The sequence below is a fragment of the Opisthocomus hoazin genome, chromosome 4 (assembly GCF_030867145.1).
Source record: "Opisthocomus hoazin isolate bOpiHoa1 chromosome 4, bOpiHoa1.hap1, whole genome shotgun sequence".
Taxonomy (NCBI): domain Eukaryota; kingdom Metazoa; phylum Chordata; class Aves; order Opisthocomiformes; family Opisthocomidae; genus Opisthocomus; species Opisthocomus hoazin.
The window spans coordinates 58,997,151-59,019,022 of NC_134417.1; the positions used below are offsets into that span (position 1 = coordinate 58,997,151).

General features: G+C 41.9%; 1 protein-coding gene across 1 annotated transcript in view; it reads left to right on the forward strand.

Annotated features, from left to right (window-relative positions):
- RAPGEF5 (Rap guanine nucleotide exchange factor 5) overlaps positions 1 to 21,872 on the forward strand; it is a 166,050-nt gene that overhangs the window by 76,172 nt on the left and 68,006 nt on the right. The gene's annotated exons all lie outside the window — the stretch shown is intronic.

A 21,872-nucleotide genomic window follows, 5' to 3' on the forward strand; every position in this document is an offset into this window, starting at 1 on the left:
CAAGCATACATTTGAGATGCATTTTGAGGCATATTTGCACTAAATCATATTTTTTTGGAACTCCTTTTAAGCAGCTCCAGGCTCAATTAAATAATACCTTTGTAATAGATGTGATACTGTTTGTATGGTATTTCCAGTTATTATTTCAACGAAGCGTTGCACTGATTAAGAAAATCACGCCTGTTTATAGTGTTGTTGTCTTAGCAAAATCGTATAAGTCCTTTTCACCTCAGCAACATGGGGAAAATATTCTTTATAGTACGTTTTTCATAGTCAGATCAACTGAACAAGCTTTTTACAAACTGACACTAATGTTCAAAGGAAATTTAAGATTCTCTAATGTGTTCATGAGAGAACTAAAGATTATGAATTAATTTCTTCAACTATATAAATTATATTCTGGCTGGGGCTCTTCCGGTACTTCCATGCATCAGTGGGGAGGGGAATGTTTCCTAAATCCATCTTGTAATCCCTTTACAGATTAATGTATATATTCATTAGAGTTGTGTACTCTTTGAAAGTATATAAGTACATACAGTTTGAATGTATTGATTCTGTGGCTTAGCCAGTTCAAGATGAAAGAGTTGTATCGTAGAGGGGCAGGTATGTTTTCAGAAGGACAGCAGATACTGAAGAACAGTTTTGTTAATTTACTGGGTACTAACTTTTGTAGTCAGTGGTCTCATTAAGAAGACAGATGATTTGCTCATTGAAGCAGGTTAGTGGTTGGGCTGAAGCTGTTAAAAGGCTTACAAAAGAAGATTAATGATTTAGAGCCTCGGGTTGTATAGATTGCTCACGACCGAGGAATTTCTTGAGGAAATTCCAGCCATGACACATCAAGGTTATTTTAGGGTGCACCCACCTGTCCAGCTGGACACCTGCAAGGAGACAAAAACGATCGTCAGGACATGTTCAGACCTGCTGTTTTTGTTAGCTTGACAAAGCTGTGGCCTTGCGCTTGTGTCCTGTTGAATTCATGGTCAATACTCAGGGCTCTGGTGGAAAAATGTTCTTTAAAACGATGATGTTGAATGACGTCTGAATACAGTCAGTGACTGAAATGTGTGCTTTACTTTTTAAAAAACGTTGTCACTGCTTTTGTTGTCTCTGCTCTAGCTGGGACAGATCTGTTGGGTAGCTTGAGTGCAGTTTTACTGCTTTTGGAAGCTGTTCTGCATGTCTTGCAGAACTGTGGATCAAGAGGACATAATAACTATAGCACAGTGAAAGTTTTTGCAGAAACTTACGTTGCTTGAGTAGCCGTGAGATGGTACAGATGTCTGAAGGCATTGAAACTGAATGGATTTAGCATGTCAGCACAGAAGTTTGCTATTTTCCTTCCTGCCTCTTAGATCCACCAGTTTCAGCAGAGAGCTGTACCAGGCTAAGACAACAGTTTGCAATTTTGACTTAGTCTTCAACTAGAAGCTAAGAAAAAAGTGAGTCTATCTGTGAGGTTGTGTCTTTATAGCTCTGTGTTGAGTAAGAGTTAAGTAAGAGGTACGTACATGCTTGCTGTGGAGGTAACATGAAGTTCAAGTCTCTGGTCTGAATCAGGAGGAACAGGGACTTGAATCTAGTTCTGTCATGTTCTGGAAAGAGTGTCCTATTCCAGACGGTCAATCTTTCATCTGCTGAAATTAATGCACAGCCCCAGGTGATCACCTGTTCTTCATAAGCCAGCCTCTTTATCTTCTGAGAAGAGAAGACTTCTGCACGTCCTAGGATTTTTTCAGTGCGGAACAGACACAGGCATCTTTTTGAAATGGAAGAGGTTTGCCAGAGATAAGGTTCCTCCTGCTCAGATGTAGGACTGGGATCGTTTGGCTGCTAGGAAAAGCTTTGTTTCAGTTTCTTGCAGCACTCCTCTTTAAATAATAAGAAAAGTATTTTTATTTACTATATACTTTTAAGAGGACTTACTATTCCTTTTGTAGAGTCTATTTAATGCGGCCAGAGTTTTGAAGGAGAATGCCCTCTTGCCAGGAGCGTAAAATAGCGGTGAGATGATATGGTCCTTCTTTCTGTAAAAATAAAGCACTTGAAAGGAGTTGTGCTTCTGCTTACATGATGTGTAGTGAGCATAGTATAGGAACATGTCAAGTGTGAAGCTCACTCTTTTCCTTTGAGTCAAGTTATATATTCCCCTAATACTTTCTTTCCTCCAGATGCTCAGCCTAGCATTTAAAAGAAAAGAAAGCCCAATTTGCTCATCTTTGGTTTATTCTGTAACATTAAACTACTTTGTATAGAAGGAAATTCCACATACACAGTTTTCATCCTGGGCTTTCTTTGGTGTGGAACAGTGACTCATTCTTGTATGGGACAATATCTCAGCTATTGGGCTGAAAGGGGTAAAAAGGGGTGTTAGCAGGCTAAAACCTGGGAGCCAGAACATTGAATTTTTATTTTGGACTCCATCAGTTATTTAATATGTAACCTTCTTCAAATGATGTCACTTCTCTGCACTTTTGTTTACTCAGATATAAAATGGGGTCTTAAACATGTAGGACCTTGAAGGGGTGCTATAAAACCTGCAGTGGTTAATGAATGTTGATGAATTGCTTTGAGATCCTTGAGACATGGTTTGGGGATCCCAGCAAGCTGGAAGTGGGTTGGACTTTGAACTGCTGAGGGCCAGGGGCTATATTTTTTAAAAACCTGAGCATGGCTGAGGCAAGGTCAAGCAGTTGCAGTCACTTTCTAGTCTCTGGGTCTGCGGCTCTGCCATCGACAGCATCCCTGTCCCAACTGCTTATCCCCATCTCTGGGCTGCCCCATGTTGTGCTGCTTTGTGAGGAGACACAGGGAATAATCCAGCTGAAAAATAAAATAAATACACCTTTCTTGTGGGGCTATTTTCCAACTGGATCAGTTTCCCTTGTGGTATGAGGATATGGGTATGGGGTGGGGATGAGAGGTGGTATCAGGGATGACCCTCACTGGCAAGAGCTATTCTGCTGCTGACAGTGAAACACAGCCTTCCTCCTGTATTCCCCAAAGCCTTGTGACTTACCAAATCCAGAAACTGAGCTGGGTCAAATTAAATGTCCTTGCATTTTTTTGGTTGGCAAAATTTTAATCTAGATCCTGTGTTTCACCATGTGGCTTCGTGAAGGCCTACATGCACAAAGAAGGGGGTGAATGATGAGTGGGGGTCAGCATCCAAGAGCAGGGAGAGGACTGGTTTTCGTGGGCAGTGGGACTACACAGTTCCTGGTAGCACCAACGCTGAAAACATGGCTACATGGTTCTGCCTTCTGCTCCATATATCAATGTGAAAAAGCAGAGAAACCTGCTTTCATCTGCAGGTTGTCATGGCCCTCTGCTTCTGTGTTTTTCACCAGATTCTGAACCACTTACCTGCTTGTTTCTAGACTGTCCGAAGGCTTACATAAAATTAATCTATCGTTTTCTCCCTGTAGAGAAGTGGAAATTGGCAGTTTATGAATTCAAGGCATCTACTCTAATGTTTTCCAGTTTTAAATTTGCTGTTCAGTCTCTCTCTTTGTATGATCAATAAATTTGATGATGTTCTGAATGTTTTTTTCTCCATTTTTCTGATTTATGATATTGATAACTCCCAGTTATGCTGATAATACAGTGGATGCATCCTGCCATCTACTTCTGTACAGTTACTTCTACATTTGTCCTGGCAACTCTGAATAACAAAAGTGCCTGGATTTGAAGTTAGGGAATTTGTTATCTAAATTCTGGAAGATTAAGAAGAGAAGTTGATAGTACTTTGAATAGGTACTGTGCAAACTTAAGTCAGAAATTCCACACAGTTTTTGAAGTTCAGGAGAAGTAATTTTGTCCTTCACCTTTCAGTGGTGCAGATCTTTTAAGTCATTCATTATTTTACTAGACTTCCTTCTTGGAATTGAGACCAATCAAGGACATCTGTCTTTGGCTCACAGTGTGGACCTGGCTGAGAAGAAACAGCCAAGATAACTGGAAAACTTTGTTGATAAGCTAGCAGCTTGATGGCTGTTCACCTCATCATCCTCTTTGGAAGTTGTCTGAGATTTGGTAACCTGCCCAGAGATCAGAGTTATGTGAGAGGGATTCAGTGCTTCAGGTCTCCTTTTTATTTTGTTTTTTTAACTGCTGTCTGCCAGAATAAGTTCAGGAAGAATCTTCAATTTCATTGAAGTGGAGATTTGGGCCGGTTATGCAGGAGATATATGGCTAGTGTGATTAAACAGGTGGATAGGTTTCTACATGTCGAGCTTTGCTCCTGTTTGGAGTAGACACTGCACTAGAGCACATTCTGTAGTAAGATCTGCACTCTATGCTAAAGCCAATGTGGCTCCAGTGGCAGGATGCTCTGGAGTCAGTGAGGCCTCCTTTGATATCAGGTGCTGCTGTGCTGGCACCACAACCCTCCCCAATTGCCAGAGCAACCTAGCTTTCTGCAGAGATCTGACAGCCTGTGTCAACACCTCACCGGAATAAATGCCACCGGCCTGTGCTGGCATTTGTCCCTGCAGGCAGGCTCTGGAGACCACCTGGAGCACGCCAGCATTTTGCCTTCATTCAGCTGCCTCCCCTGTACCACAGTCAGTCTATTCTCACTGAGGGCTTTTTGCAAAAGGGGCAGCTGTAAAGTGTCTATCTCTGCCTACATTGCTGATGCCTCCTCCACAGCAAGAAACGCAGGGCAGTTTGACCTTGTATTTTTTTTGCAGGCTTCTTTTTTTCAAGGGTTTATTTATTTTGATCGGGAGACAACCCTTAAATCTCCAAATGTTGTCCTTTTGCTATGGCCATTCTGTCACTCACTGTGCCTGCATTTTAAAGCTTAATTCAACTCCTGCTATTTTAATAGGTATTTTTTGGTGAAAGCAGGGCATAGCCCTTAGGGTCCAATGCTTCCGTTGCGCCGTAGCCTTGAAGGGGGTGGCATTTTGCAAGATGTGCTTGACACACGGTCACCTGTGGAGAATGCTGATTTGGTAGCAGTTAATACGCCACTTGCATTCATTTTTCCTGGTTGTGTGTGGCAGCTCAAAGAGCAAAGGAATGAAGACCCAGGCGATTAGCGGTATTTTTGCTGACTGTCTTCCTCTAAATCAAAGCAGGTATTCCCCTCTCCTCCCTCGATTAGTGTTCCTACCGCTGTGTGCAGCACCTCCTACATTCTAATTCACAGCATGTGAAAATGAGGTCTCAAGTGCATATGCATGGATTTCATTTTAACTACCCAGTGAAAAGTTTTAATTAGATGTTTCATGTGGAAACATGAAACAGGGTTTGAAATTAGCAATGACCTTGCGGCCTTCCTCGAATATATTTTCTGATACCGTGTGGCAGGCAGTTCCCAGCTTTTTTTGTCTGTGGCTGGAATGTGCACGTCCAAGCGGGGAAGGCTCTGATGTGGGAGCGGCAGCAATTGCTGGTTGCAGGAAAAAGTACTTTAGCCTCATTTGGTGACTTGGAAAATAATAGAATGACCTAACTCAGGAAGATCATGAATAGCAGCTGGTATTTCCTTTAACAGCTTGCTGGAGATCAAACCTTAGATGGATTTCTAAGCTCTGAACTAGGAGAAGCCCCGAACACTGGGTGGTGCTGAACTACACAGCCTTGTTTGATCAAGGCAGAGGCATACATCTCACGTCCCTTGTTGGCTGTACTGTGCATCAGCTCTGACCCCGCCAGCCTGGCTGACACTGCTGTCTCTCCTGGAGTGGCTGAACTGAGAGCACCATCCCTTAATTTGTCTCCATTTTCCCTGGAAAGTGAGGGGAGTAGACCTGTGTGTGCTCTATCAGGAGCAGCATTTCTACTTAGCCCAGTGCTGTGAGGAACAAAGAAGAACCTGCTCTTTTGGTAGAGTAGGAGACAAGCACATAATGCGAATATGCGTCACCTTTTTCTTTTGGTTGCAATATCACAATGTCTCTTCCGTTTTTAGAGGCACCGATATTTGTCAAATGAATACAGTTTAGGCCTTTTTGCCAAATACTTTTGATATTGCAAGTAGGGGATTATTCACCCCAGGAACCTTTAAAACTTATATGTGGATACAACTGTAGCAGCTACGTCGATTTAGTGTTTGCAAAATCTACTGTTTGGCCATATTTAGCAGGTTAATAGAGAGAACTGATGTGGTCAGGAGAGAAGACGCTTATCAGAGTTGGCTGGAGTGAGAGGCCAGGATTTCAGTTCTCACATGCAAAGCCTGGTTGTTCAGGTTTCAGGCTAAAACCGAAGTCATTCAGGCCTGGATTTCCTTGTGTGGATGGTATGTGGCTGGAAAGTGTGCCAGCACTCTGGCTTTATCTCCTCATGGGTGAAACCCAAATCTTTTCAGTGAATTCAACACATTGATTCAGTCTGTCTAAATAATCTGTTGGTCTGTACACAGTACCTATAGCGAGCTAATCATTGGGCTATATTGATTTCTTTTTGGTTTCCTAGATTTGATGAACTTGCATAAAATAAGCATGTGGCTTCTAAACAAAACTCGCTTTGCAAAGAGTTCTGTACTACTACTCCCCACAGAGGCAGAAGTAGTACATTAAACCTGGGTGAAGGATTGTCCTACCTTCTTTATCACTGGTGTCATGATTTTCCAGAGGAAATGCCCCACTGGGAACTCATCAAGTCCTGCACATTGCAAGTCATGGCATCCTGCATCTGGGGCCTTTCTTAGGATTTCAACAAGGATATGGCAGAATCCTCCTCCACCAAGGAACTTGGGGTGCTCATGGTCCCCCAGTTGTCCTTCTGCAGAGATGCACGCCTATGTGTCCATGTGCTGTACATATTTATTCATTAAACAGACTACAAACCTTGCTAAAAGCAAAGCTTACAAGGACTACTTACGGAACCTTTTCTCACATCGTAGAAATAAGCAGTCGTTTACACACAGTCTCAGCTGGTAATGTAAAGAAGCTGCTTTCTCCTGGTGACCCATCTGTTCTGACACTCCTCTCCTCCTCCTCTCTTCAGATTGCATCAGGTTTTCATCTAGCAATTTCTGAAAAGTTTCAATCTCCTTTTCAGTTCTTCAGATCAAAACCTGAATCTTAGGCATCACATCTGAGACCCGTACAAATATCTGTGCCCCTACCTTGGGGACGTCAGGGCTGTGAATGTCATCTTTCCCCTGCTCTCCATCCAGTGCCTGCTGATGGAAAAAGTGGTAGATGCAGGCTGTCTGTTCCCTGGGTTATCTTGCAGATAACTCTTTGTAGGTGCACGTTGCCATCGCTGCCTCCCTGAAGAGGAAGGGTGGGTGGTGGAGTCAGGGTGTCAGATGGGGACTCGGGAGCTCCCCATCCTGCGCAGGCTTCCCCCGAGACCTTGGGCTGATGACCGAATGTCTCTGTGTTTCAGATCCTCATTTGTACGTGGAAGCGCTGCTTCCTACATTCCGGAGCATTGTGAACGTAGGCTCTCGGGATGCTCTCCCGCACTGAGGCGGGGTTTGAGTAGTTAAGGTGCGCGGGATTGCTGGAGGATACTATAGACAGGTTGAAGCAGCTTTTCTTTTAAGGTCTGAACAGATTGCTTCAGGTGACAGATTTTTAATGTGGGACCCCCAAATCAGGTACTTTCTTATAGGTGGCCTTTATTAATTTTTTATTTTTCAGAGGAACAACTATAGCCTTCATTTCAGGAGATGTCTAAAAGTGTTTCTCTCATTTTCTTTTATACATTTCTTTGTAGGAACCTACTCAGAAACTGAAGGAATATGTTCCAATTTTACAACAGAGCTGTGGGTATCTGTGCTAATTTGTGTGGGATCTGCAGCCTTCCATGGAACAGAGTTGCTCTGTTCTTGCGCAGGGTGGCCGTATGCTCCCTGTAAGTCGTCTGTTCTCACTCTCCCACCCTCAGTTGTCACACAGACACACATACGTATACCTACAGATAGAACTATTTCTCCCCTGGTGCAAAATTTAGTTTTGTACTACGCAGGGAAAATGGCTACAGTTCCACTACATCATTTTCCTTTTCAGCTGCTGTAGCAATGCACTTAAACTCTCTCTACTATTTACTGATTAATCAATTGACACATACTGTTTTCATTGCAGTGACATGTAAATAGTAAATATTTGTATTAGACAAAAGCTACACAGTCAATCATGCAGATAACTGTTGTTCTGTAATGCTATTAGTGTTTAATTTGTGTGATGTTCATTATGTATTATGGAACCTCTAAGAATAGAAACAGTTAAAAAAAAAAGCAATTTACTCGTTTAATTATGGTAGAAATTCATGTCTTACCTGCAGTAAGAAGGAATAAAGGTTAGCACTCCAGCAGAAATGTCAACAAGCTGTAAATGTTGCTTGACCGTTGTAATGTGAAAATTAACTATAAAATCATAGGCATTTGCAATTTCCTTCTAATTCATTAATACTGCAGTTTCCGGTATCCCAGTGCTCTCGTGCATGGAAAAGATCTGCGTCAAACGGTTGGGTGTTCAGCCTGCTTGAAAAAAATCCTGTTGATTAAGATCTAATACTTCCCATTCTGGGGATTCTTCGTTTGGGCAATTTTGCTAATGCAGCACAACGTGTCGTATCAATATGCCCGTCTCACTTTTGCTTTTATAACAAATAATTTGTTCCAATCCTTTTTACTTTTTTTTTTCCTTCTGAGTTGCCATGCAAATGTGAAGTGCTTGCTACAGCAAAACCTCTTCACTTTCCTACCTTAGACAATATACTTAATGATCTTTATCTGTATTGCATTACTAAGGGCAAGGAGCTAGGAGCTAGCTCTAAACAGGCTAGGGCTTTTATGAAAATGAAAGCCTCGAAGAGTTGCTTCATCATTGGAAATCACTGCCAAATCTTGTGTGAGCTCTTGCTTTCCTGGCACACACAATGCAGAGAAACATCTTCATTTTTAGCATCTTGACGTTCATCTTTTGACTTCCATTGCTTTACCACTTTTTAGTATATGAATGTTTTCCATCAAAATGTGTTGTTATGAATTTGCTTATATTGAAATAATTGAGATAATATAGAGATACAGATAGTTAGAGGCTTAGATCACGCTGTACAGAAGCATCTTAATCAGATCAACTAAAACCCTGCATTTTATTTTTGGCATAGTCTAATTTTTAATAAGCTAAAGCTTAAAATCTGATGAATTGGCAATGATTTTGTGATCTGATATTCAGAAAGAATGCTTCCTGAATACCAAGTGAGTGAAAGTTACTGTGGACTATCATTGCTGCATTTTTTATTTTGACCTTGAAAACTAGGTTAGTTTAGTATTTTCCGTGTTGCTAACCTTCAAACACAGTAATTGGAAAAAAGCAGTACTAAAGGTTAGCAGTGCTTTTAGTTCAGTTATCATGGGGGAACATTTTGAAGTTTATGGGGGTGGAGGCGAATTGTCTTCCAGATCTTCCAATAGCCTGAAAGTTCTGGTGATGACAGCACTTTAAATTATCGTTTCCCAAAAATGTCCTGTGCCAGTGAAGTCTCGCATAGCTAAAAGGAAAGGTGACTGGGGAATGGAGTTGAAATAATGTCAGGAGGATGGGATGCCTGAGAAGCTGCTAATCAAACCATTTTGTTGCTGCACAAATGTATCCTGCATCATGGATGTGTGTCCCCACAAAACTTCCTTTGGCACAGCGTTGTTTTGGTAGGTCGGGTGAGTAGCTGTGTGTAAAGTGTATACTCCTTACGTCAAATAAATGCTCGTGAGCCTCAGGTCTTGTCCCTCTCTTTGCTGGTTATTAACAGGCAGCCACTGCACCAGCACAGACTAAGAGTAGATGAAGAAACACGCTTTGCCCAGGGAGAGTTTCCTCTGGAACAGTCAGAGGTGTAAGACAGAGACAACAGGATTTTTATCTTCACTGAGTGGGTAGCGACACTGTTAACTGCACATTCATTACTTACACTGGGAAAAATTCTAACAGAGATCTTCAGGATCATTAGATTCTGATCACTTGCATTTTAAGGGAGAAGAGGAAAATCTGCTTAGGATCACCTGAAAATATCATTCATTTTATTAAAAATCTAACAGAATCTTAAAGTTTTAGATACCTGGAATTTTAAAGACTTTGTCTTTTTTTTTCCCTCCAGTCAAATAATCGTGGTTCCGGTATTTCTGATTGCAATCTCCTAATCCTCCAATGCCTGTGTTAAAATTCAAGGTATCCACAACGCACAAGTCCTCCTGACCTAGTGCTGTAGTTATGATGATGCATAAAATAAATCATTGCAATTACTAAGGCAGTCTCAAGCACTTAGTAACTCAGGCAATTGCTTCTTGAAATATGACTGAACTGAAGAAAGGATCATTAGTTATTTCCCTGGAGTACTTGGATATTGTAACCCTCTCCGCAGGGTTCTATTAGGGAGTTAAGACCTGGTCATTTGTTCACATATCTCATTTTGTCTTTCCTTTACTCAAATGCTCTGTGACAGCTGATGAATTCCAGAGCGTGTCTTGTCTTCACCCACGGCATCTCCTTACCTGTCAAAGTTCAGATCAAATAGCAAATGACCAACCAAGTGGGTAGGAAAAGCCCAGCAATGACAAAGTAAACAGGTTTAAGAAGTCATTACTGGAAGGACTTAGGAGACAGGGGAAGTTTCTGAGACATATGACATAAAAATAATTTCCTGAGTAAGAAGAAAGAACTTGGTTAGATGAGATCTCAAGCTTATACACAAAAAGAATATAAACCTGTATAAAGCTATATAACTTGGATAAAGCTGTGAAGGTCAGGAAGGAATTTAAGCCAGAAATAGAGGAAGGGAGGTCAGGATCAGAGATACACAAGAAGAGTTTTGACATTTCTTGGGTGACATCATAGGTGTTGGCAGTGTCTGAGTAGTCTGTACTATGCTGTCTGATGGTAACGGGATGTGATGTGAGGGAGAGAATGGGATCAGGAGAAGATACGTGTCAGTGGACATTTGCACCCCAAAAGACAGCCCTTGGTGGCTGAAGAAACCACTGCGCACACAGTGTGATATCAGAAGCTGGCAAGTGGCATCACAGTGTGACTTGCTATTTCTTCCAATAGATAACACCAATTTGGGTTGCTCAGGAGGCCAAGAAGGAGGAGATATTTTGAGAGAGGAGAAAGGGAGTGATTCAAGGGAGATTACTTGGGAATGTGGTGTTGATGCTGCTCCTTGTAGTGAATGAAAAGGATGGGAAAGGAGCCTTGTGTGGGTATGGTAGTGGCTGGAGAGGAAGAGCTAGATAAGAGCAACAGGGAATTACAGTCCAAGCCCAGCGACTGATGGATATTTGACACTTTATGGATGGGACTGGCAGTAGAACAATATGGTTTGTTCTGAAGAGAGTTTTCTTCATTAAGAGCGGAGAGGAGGGGAGGCCGTCTCAGGGAGAGGTTGTATGTTAACTGCTAATATTGGAGCCCGGCAAGACATGCAGCAGCGTGGTTCAGGGTTGATTCAAGGATATATCAGATGTCCTTGTTCTGAGGGTGGCAACATCCATCAGAAGGGTGGGGCAGATGGCTGGAGGCGGTAACAGCTCCAGCTGCCTCAGTGTGATGTGCTGCTGCACGTCTGGCAGCTCTTCGCCCTGTCAGAAAGACTTTTTTTTTCCTAGTGCTGTCATGAATGGTCTTCTGATGACGGTGTACAAAGCAAGTTTGAGAGGTACACTCTGTCATTTGTAAGGTTTCATGGTCATGATTGAGGTGAATCCTAGCAAAATGTTCAGTGTTTGATCTTTTTTTCAGTATTTCTTCGTATTCTAATGATAGATCTGGTTAAATCACCCCATGCAAAAATAACATTTTGGATTACTTCTGTCAACTTTTTGCAGAAAAGACAGTCAAATCTGGGCTATGCCACACTCTTGCGCATGTTCCTCTGCAAAGGAACCATTCTGCGCGGAGGAGGACACACAAGTGTGCGGATGAGTGTTTATTCAAGATGCCTTGCATCTCATTGCAGATAGAATGTGATTTACCAGTTGCCATGGTAACAATGCATTTTTCATTCCGTAACTTGAATAAATGTTGAGATTGCCCTTGGTGTAACTAACTTACCTCCCTCCGAAAGTTGGGCACAAATGTATTATCTAAAGAAAGCAGAGAGGAAACTCCCAGCATTCATACTGAACTAAATTTTTAGAGCGTGCACTTAGTTAAGAAGCAGGCACATGATTCCATCTGGAACAAAATAAAAAGTAACTTAATATTTAAAATCATAAAATGGAAGCAATATAAAATGTTACTGTATAATGTGGTGATTGGCATCGCGTATTTCTGTCTTGTTTTTCTTGTTTGTGGCACTTTGGTTTTCTTCAACACATGAAAAATTAATTAAATTTATCATTTTATAGTATTTTTTATATAGGCATGCAAGAAAGCACTTTTCTTCTTTTCCTTGTTGTGATCTTGCAATAAAATTTATTTCTTGTGTGCTATAACCTCCACTTTTGAATGAATTATCGCTGACAATAGCTGGTTAAGTGTTAACCTGCTCTTTCCCACCTCCCTTATTCTTTTCTTTTTTACTTCTGCTAAATGTTGACAACAAACCTTGTACCAATGCAAAAAAAAAAGTAACCTTTAATTTGCTCCTGTGCCTGAAACGTTAGGAAAAAGGCATCCTGTATAGATGCAGCCCCATTTATCTCATTTCTGTGGTAGACTATTCATTGAAATCAGTGAGCATGTTATCCTACATAATAAATGCAGAGTCAAATCTCCTGCTACTAGGTGGAAGGAGTGAGCTTTATTTTTCCTTCAAACTCCTTTTTCCTCTTTTTTTTTGGCAGCCTTATTGCATGCTCTATGCATTGCGGTCTACTTAGGATACATTATCAAGTCTGCAAGTGATTAGTGGCTTATCTATTTTTGAAGGATTTAGATGCATGAATTAATTTGTAAGAAAAGAACCATTAGAAAGCATTAGTAAAAAGGCTGGTCATTTCAGGCTATTTTGGAGGGAGCTAAAACCATCATCCAAACCCAAGAAAATTGTAGGCATAGTGATTCATGCTTTTCTCAAAAGAAATCACCGCATTGTATCTAACTTAGCTGAAACCAACCACTAAAACACAGGATATAAATGCTACTTTGTGATGTGTACTGTTGGGCTAGAAGTGAAATAAATTGGTTTTATTTTAAACATTAGCCTTGGATTCTTTTTTTTCTTTCACTCCCTTGCGCAGTGCTTTTTCACATGGAAGACCATGTTAAATGTCAGTGCATTTGAGAGTTTGATTCTGGAGATCCTGAGAATGAGCTTGAGCTTTATATAGTACTCTCATTTTTAGAGTTTATCTTAAGGCTTTTGCGAGGCCAGAACAATCTCCTGGCCTTTGCTGAGTATTCTGTCATGAAAAATCAGCTGCATCCTTCTGTGAGCATAATGCTTCAACAAAAATAAATGTAATGAGCAGCACCTCAGTTTAATAGATGAATTTTAGTCTTCCTGGTTTGGAATTATGGCTTATCAAGTGGACACTGTATATATTTTATTTTATTCTTATTAGAGTAATGGCATTGGCAGTATTGAGAGGTGCTATGGACAGAAGGCAAGAGACAAAGGTTTCTCTGGTAGACAGTAAGTGGATACTTCAGTTTTTTAAATAATATTTTACTTCACACCAAGTATAAACTGGAAAGAAAGGCAAAGAAAGGGATCAGCAATCTTGTCTGACGTAGAAGTTGTATGTGTCCAGCAGTGGTAATTAGAGCAATATAAGGCTGCCAGCATCATATATTTACTGCCACCTCTCTTCCATTCCTTCGGGAGACCTTATTTATTGCTATGTCCATTATAAAGGCTGTAAGGCCTTTGTACCTGTGTCCTTACCAAGGCGAATATTAGTCTACATTAATAAATTAAATCCACTAATGTCAGTGAGCTATTTTCTGCAGTTTTTGTTCTCGTGCGAAAGCTGTATGGGGGCTGCCGTAAGAGCCAAGTTCCAGCCCTGTTGGATATTAATCAAGTTGTTGACTACTTCCCCTCATATCCCAGTAACTTCTAGAATTTCACCTTTCTGACGTTAAGATTATTCTCAAGTATAACTTCTGTATATCTAGTCAATCGTCTTCTGTTTTTCAGAGGCATATGGCAATAGTAGCGTGTCGTCAGTCCTGGGGTATCTGGGTGGAGTCTGCAGTCCTCCTCAAATCCTCAGCACTCTTTCCCCCTTCCTGGCTAAGACATAAATCCTGCAGGTTGCATATAATTTCCTTCGTGCTTTTCACAGCAGCTAAGGCTTGGTCCACTGCCACTGACATCACTGGAAGAGACTCGTTGGTAGCTGGGGGATTGAACTGTTGCTTCATCTGTGTATACAAGCGAGATGCTTGTGTCTGGGGCTTCAAATTTTGTCCTATAGGAAACTTTGCATTCTTGGGGAGGGTGAGGGGGAAGTTCTGATTCTGGTGAAAATAATACAATTGCAAAATTCTCTTTGGGCAGAAATATAGATTTCATTTTCCTGCCACTTGCTGTGGAAACCTTGGGACCTGCACCTCCAGGCCTGATGAGCTCCTGGGGAGCAGGAGATGCAGAAGCCTGGCCAGCCTGGGGTGGGCAGTGTGTGCAGGAGGTGGGGGGAGCCTGGCGGGCTGCTTTCTGCTCAAACCGATGTGTTCTGGCACTGCTTCAGTTGTAGTGAATCCACATTTTTCACTACAAAAAAAAAGGTTGCATTGGAAAATTTTCAGCCAGCTCCACACCTTTGCAAGGCCACTGGAAGGGATGGTTGGCACCTGCCCCTTTTGTTCTATAGCCACATTGATTTGCCCTGGTTTGGTGCAGATTTTTTTTACAAATGCATATGCTCTAGGCCTGCAGTTCTTCCATATCCCAGTATTTTTGAAGGAAGTGCTACCCTGCCAGCTGTGAGAGAATGATGACAATATTAATACCATCCTAACGTCTTTTGTCTGTGTCTCTCGCCACTCCGTCCTCCTTTTATTTTACCCTCTGCTTTTGTATGGTTATAAAGAGAAGGTCTCCTGGGTTGTCCTTGCCAAGGTGGTAGCTCTCTGTCAGGCTGTCAAACTTGTCTCCTAATAGCTATGAAGAGCGTGTGCTCCAAGAAAGGGAAAACCGAAATGCGCAGACTTCAGTTGTCTTAGAAAGACATTTTTCATTATCCGACAAAGAATTGTGGAGGATTAAGGTTATGATGTCCTTACTTTGGTAGCTGTGACACCAGTAGTGGGTTTTTTCATGTCATTTTAGAAAGCGTCCCTTTTTTCCTGTGTTAGACGTATTACTTCATTAAACCCTGATTCATAAAAGTGATCTCACCTTAAATGATATTGGGAGGTAACTGGGGGCCAGTCAGGGACACGGACAATTTGGTCTTGATTTAGGGCATTTCTTGCTTCTAACCTGCTATGAAATGCTGTGTGAAGCTCCTCTTCTCTCTCTCCTTTTGTCATTCTTGAACTACAGTGACTTTTTCATGTTTTTCAAGTGGGCTGTGCAATGAAACTCCAGCCTCGCTTGCGGTGGGACCACCACTTGGGGATGTACGCAACAGCTTTTTTTTTTGCCCCAGGACCTAACAGCAGCCTTTCTGCTCGCATAAGGACTCGCATTTAGCAGTGCCCTATTCCCATGAGCAGTTTCTTTCTTCTTAGTAATAGAGAAAGCAGAAATAATCCTACTCTCAGCAGTTTTGGGATTACAGGCAAAAATTGAGTTCCTTGATGTATGACTGTGTAGGGATATTAATCTTTTCCCTGATGCCTGTTGTCTGTCATCTCTGTCTTACCAGCACTGTCCTTTTGACCCCTCTACAAGGGTAACTTGTTATTAGTGTTGCCATTGCCACAGATACTCAGTATGCATTTGGCAGCACCAAGTTTTTCTAAAAGGGCTTATTCTGTGCATCATCAGATGCGATATACAAAATTGGCTTCAGCAACAAAGGATTTTGATTTTTTTTCCATGATGTGGCTCGTGCTTGTTTTACCACCATTTGCAAAGTTGATAAATTCAGAGGAGGTTGTGTAGAGCCGAATGTTGGCTCTTTGTTGTGCATCTCTCAGGCAGATAGCTCAGTGTGAGACCACCGGGAAGTTTTGGTACGATCCCTGGGTGTCCTTTGCTAGGGGAGGCTCATTTAAAGTGTTTTATGGGTTTATAGACCGGTCACAAGGCGCTGAGAGCCAAAACAAAATCACTGTGTAAGGCATTTTACTGTCATTAGTGGATTTCTGCTTCTCCCAGTATACTGTGGATTAGCGCATGTTTGTGAAAGTAGATTTTACAACTGCAGAGGGAAACAAAAATATTCAAATACAAAGAAGAACTGGAGAAAAGTTCATGAGATCAGAAAAATAATAAAATGTAATATGAATGTGCTATAAGCTGTATTTTATAGTGAAATAAAATAACACAGCCTTACGTGAGAATTTTTTTGAGTCTCAAGAATTGTCGTAGGAAAAGCTGCTGTTGATATTCCTGCAGTCCTGTAAAGTAATTTTTCCCTTGAAATTTGGAAAAAGTGGTGATCGTGAAACTGACTGCAAAATAGGCAGTCTCATTTAAAAGGTTTTGTGCTGTGATATTTTGAGTAGAGGTAGAATAGTAGCTATTTTTAATTTTCATATTTCTAGAATAAAAAGAGAGTAACCACGGCAAAGGAAATACCAGTCTCTTCCTCATACAGCTTGGATAAGCTGTGCTGGTGACTTTGAAATGCTTTTCTCCTGCTGTAGCTCAAAGTGAATCAAGCCTATTAATGCAGATCTTGGTCGGTCTTGAAATTGAAATACAGCAACGTTTTCTGAGATGGATTAACCACAGGGATCAGAGACATTGTTCTGCATCTCCACTTTAATTGTGATGTGTTAATTTTCATTTTCTTGTCAAATAAAGAGGAATAGCCTGTAAAGAATAGGGTCATTTTTGTACATCTATTTGTACTTCGGTGACTTTAAATCTAATTCTGCAGTCTGCACAATAACTGATTGCAGGGAAAAACATAGTGAAGTGTAAGCAGGCAATGACCTTTAGTCTTTGATAGGTGCTGCCTGAAAGAGTGTCTCTTACAGGAGGAGCTGTTAATAGAATGGTTTAATATGTTTTTTTAACCTTCCTGCATGTTTGCAATAAAAATATGTTTGTGGTTTATGGCTAGGACTCACCTCACTGTCTACTACTAGCATTGGCAAATGCCTCACATTGTAAGACTTCATTTTCCGTTGCTTGTAAGAGCTGTTGCATCTTACCTGCTTCTTCTGAAAGGTGTCTGCCTCAGCCTATTTTGTTGATGAGAAATGCAGCCAACATGGTTCAGATGGTGCTGAGAGTAAGGTTAGGGGTAAATACTGTTTTGCTATGTTAAAAAAAAATCTGGCAGTAGTTCCCTGAAAAGCTCTGAAGCCCTTACGCTTCTGAAGTGGGATCTGAAATCCCTTTCAGGAAGAGTCTTTGTTTTTTTGCCATCTTCATAAATATTCGCCCAAATCTGGCCCAAGTTAGAGGCCAAAAAAGGCAGTTTGTGCATGCTCTGTAAAGAGTTTCTAGAGCTTTGCAAGTTAGTATTTGAAGGCTCTGTAAGCTCTGAGCGTGCTTCAGCCTGAGATGTGAAGGGTTTTCTTCACAGCTGTAGCTCTCTGCTGTTACGGCCAGTGTCTGCTTGTAGGGAGTAAGGAGCCTGGAGAGCTCCGAGCTAAAGCAACTCTACAACTTGAGCTGCGCCCAAGCTCGCTGTCAGGGGGCAGGTTTGGGGACCCCAGTGTCACATGGCAGAGGCACATGTTTCCAGCATTTGCAGTGGGTACAGCAGGGTCCCAACAGACAAGGACATTTTGTCTCAGCTTTGACCCAGTCCCACAGCAAGTTCTCAATATATGCTGAACAAGGCAGAGCCGTAGTGAAGGAGCAGAACGTACTATTAAAAAAGAAAAAAAAGAAAAAAAAGTCTTTTTTCAAAGACACTGAATTAAAAAATACTGGTTGGTGTTTCCCAGTTTTCAGATTTGACCTTTCTGTCTTTATCATGTTCTTGTAATTCTTCCTTTCCATGAGTAATACGCACCAGGGATTGATTATAACATCCAAGCAAAAATATACCTGCCCAGGAAAATCATGTCCTCTGAAACGAGGGTCTTGTTATTTTGTGGCTTTTGCCCTGCTCTATCGCGTATTTGAAAACTGTCCCTGCACTGCAGTGGAAGCCCCTCTCTGCACTTGTGCTTCCAAGTCCCTTTCCAGCTTCCGCTCTTTTATTTCACACCTCTTACATGGAAATATTCCCGTGTGTGTAGGGAAGCTCCGTGGATTCACTGGGGGGGAGCAGTCTCCTCTTCAGAACACGAACAGCCCCAGGAATTCTTTGTGTATGCCTTTTCCCATACCTCTCAAGGGCATGCCCTGGCACCAGCATCAAAAGACATGGAGGCAGAAGTGATCAGCATTATCTGATTGTGTTGAGTCAGTTTTAGCAAATTATGCTATGAAAACAAAATGTTCCTGCCCTCCATAACTCCTAGAGGAGGCAATTTCTTTGTTATTTAATGTGATTTTGAAGCAGATAGCCTGTGTAAAGTTTGCTTTGTTACGTGTTGCCCAAAGATGATTCTCTTTGCCTTTGCTTTGTTGTTTGGCTGCAGGAAAATCTATCTGCAGACTGGATTTTTGATGCTCCATTAAGTTTATGAGGTGCCTTTATTCAGGTTATCTCTTAACTGCTGTATTACTTCTTTACCCATTGAAACCAGTAATGTGAGTGTCCCTCTGGACTGGGAGTTTGCCAGGGTAGCTCTGGGTCTGGTCCCTTTTTGAAGAAAGCAGGTGGGGAGATGCTGAAGAAAAGCTCTGTCATTGGGAAGTGCATGTTTTGCTTTGCTAGTTAGTGGTGTTCCAAGCCTAACAGGCCCTTCAGTCATGGGTACGATAAGGAAATTAATCTTTGCATTGGTGTCCTGTGCCATGGAAGAATGATGTGAAAATGCAATTTATTTTCAGTGAAGCAGGCTTCTGAATATAATGTGTCCACTGCAGAGCACACTGCTTTTTTTCTGGTAGAAAGCAGAGCAGGTTTTCAATGCTATTTCTAGCAGTGAATGTTTCTCATAGGAAGAGAGGAGGCAGCACATTCTGGGTGTTGGTTCCTCTTTTAGCTAATTAAATGGCCAGACTCAGGAATTCAAGGCACACGGAAATATCCCTGATTGATACCAAAGTTATCAGTTGCTTTGGCCGGAGATGGAATTCTTCCCTGCCAGATGCAAACAACCCATAAACCTAATGCCTTCCATAAGGAAGCCAGCATGCCGTGGCTGTTTTCAACACTACTGTCTGTAGCTCTGCTTTCTTCTGCCCCAGTGGTAACCTGGAGAGTCATGTTCCTGCTCATGCAAAGCATAACCTGCAGAAGTTAAGGCCTGCTAAGCAAGGACTTCCAGCTGTTTCATTCCTATAAGCATATACATATTTATACCACCCCAGGATTCCTTTCATGCTGAAAATAAAGGTAGCACTTGTCTGCGGTTAGAATATATTACCCGGGAGATAAATGGCTTGTCTCAGTATTAGGAAGATGGATAAGGGGAGTGGAAAATTGACCATAATGTTGGTTGGAAGATCCACCGAGTCCAGAGGGCCTTACTGTTTACCTGAAACTCCTGCTGGGAAGTGACGTAGAGGTTGATAGTGCTGTGTTTAGCTATCAAGAGATGATTAATTAAAAGCTGTAATAAATGTGAAATGTGATGGTTGACACACACAGAGCTTCACGGACACCAGCTAAATTTCCTAGTGATGTGTAACATGTGCCAGGGATTGATTATAACATCCTGCGAACGGTGCTTTTGAAGGGACAGCCGAGACAGGGGGAGCCTGCACAAGTGACTTGCTCAAGCCCACAGGCAAAGCGAGACAGCGACTAACCTCTGCGGTGTCTCTGGTACTCTACCCGCTCCTGTCCCACCTCTGTGAAAGCAGAAGTCCAAACGCATTCTGACCCAGGCTGCTGGGAGTCGTTTCCAACCCAGTAGTGGTCAGACAGGCAGCATGTGCGGCTCAAAGCCGAGGTGCCAGTGTAGCATCACTGGAGTTGGAGCTGGGATTCTGCTGTTGGTCTGGAGCACAACCCTGCGGTAGCACCTCCGCTGCAATTCGTCTGCCCGGCCGTAAAATGAGAGAGGTGGTAACGCTGAGCCGCTGTGCTCCGGCGTGGCCAGTGCGGGTTGCTTTAGCAAGGGCTGTGTAAGGGTGTGAAGAAGTGCTGGGAGGCTTTGCTGCCAGTTGGTGTTATGATGAGAATGTCTCTCGAGGCAGTCTGCTGATTTTTAGGGACTCAGCTAGGGTGCTGCCTTGCTCTTCAGTACACGCTGCTGCTGTCACTGGGGGGCCCCTTGCATCCCCCTCCTCGTCTGCCACTGGATTTAGATGGAGCATGCTGAGAGCAGCCTGGTTTTCTTCCAGAGAGAATTAATTATTTCACGGACCATTCCAGATTCCGATAAATGAAGCGTGCCTCGATGTCATTTTAGAGTAGTATCTGTAGTGAAATCAGAACTGATATAACCTGGGAAAATACATAGGACTTGTCTGTGTGTTTTGCTTTGTTCAGGTTAATTGTTGTTGCTTGTGGCATGATTAAAGGGTCTGACTGAACAGAAAAATATGTCATGCATAAGTGCAATTTTAATGAAATAATAATTCTTCCCTTGAAGTGAAATTGTTTTTAATACAAGATAGCAAAATAAATAAATTCTCTATCCCTCTTCTATTTTTGGAAATAATGATTTTAGGCAATGAAGAGCCAAATTGAACTCGATTGGCCTTACTTTTGCACAATTTTTGTCTTTCCTCATAATGCAGATTGATTTTTCTCTTTGTTGAAACTGATAAAACAGGCAAGGACATGAGGAAGAGCCTTACGAAAATCTCAACATTGGGGCACTTTATGCAGTTCATTTGTGTACAATTACCTGAAAGGTTTTTTGAAAATGTTTGTGCTTGGTGAGATGCTGAAGCAGGAACACTGTCTTCCAGAGAAACCATTGTTAATGTCCTTTCAGTATGAGAGAGCTTTTGCTGTCCCAGTGCTCCCTGTTGACTTGCTGCCAGCTGCTCGCGTATGTAATGTATATGGGTATGCTTAAAATCTGTTCCCATATACGTGGAAATAGGTGGCTCATACAAATACAGCACCATACATCACATATATGCCCCATACGTGCTGCAGTTTGGAATGTCAGTGAGCACAGGGAAATGAGAATTGGGGCTGTTTTAGAGAATGCCAGAGACAAGACAGAGAAATTGAGAGATTTATTTGTTTGGATAGACCTCCCTCTTATTGAATTGCCTTAATGCTGCACTTGTTTCTTGTTCTGCTTCTCTTTCTCTTTTGCTGCTTCTTTCATTTCAAATAGGTAGGCAACAAAAAAACACGGCCGGCGAAATGGAAGATTACAATTATGCATCAGTATTCCTGTAATGCAGCTGCTCAGTAATGTCCCCTGGGAGTGTGACAATGAGTATCTGACATTAATTGGCTCAGTACCTGTATCTTTGACCTTGCAGAAATTTCATAGATCAATTCTACACGTTGTTTACTGATAAAGAAAACTTCTTTGGGGCAGGGGCTGCATCTTCAGACATGCCTGCACCACACTGACAACCAGAAGCAGCAATCAGACTCACCGGGTCTTGGAATAAGAAATAATAGACAAGGGCATCATAAAGTAGTTTCTCTCCCATCTTTTGCCAAGATCTGTTCCTCAGCAGTTTTTAGCCCACTTGAAGTCTTTGTCACTGCTGGATACCGTACAGTTGATGCACAAATGCTGTTTTTTTTCCTTGGAGTAGTAGTCCATGTATTGCCTTCATACGTGTGTTTGACATACTGAACGCTGTAACTAAACCAGGTCAGAACTAGAGGAACAGCAGCTCCTGGATGTGCTTGC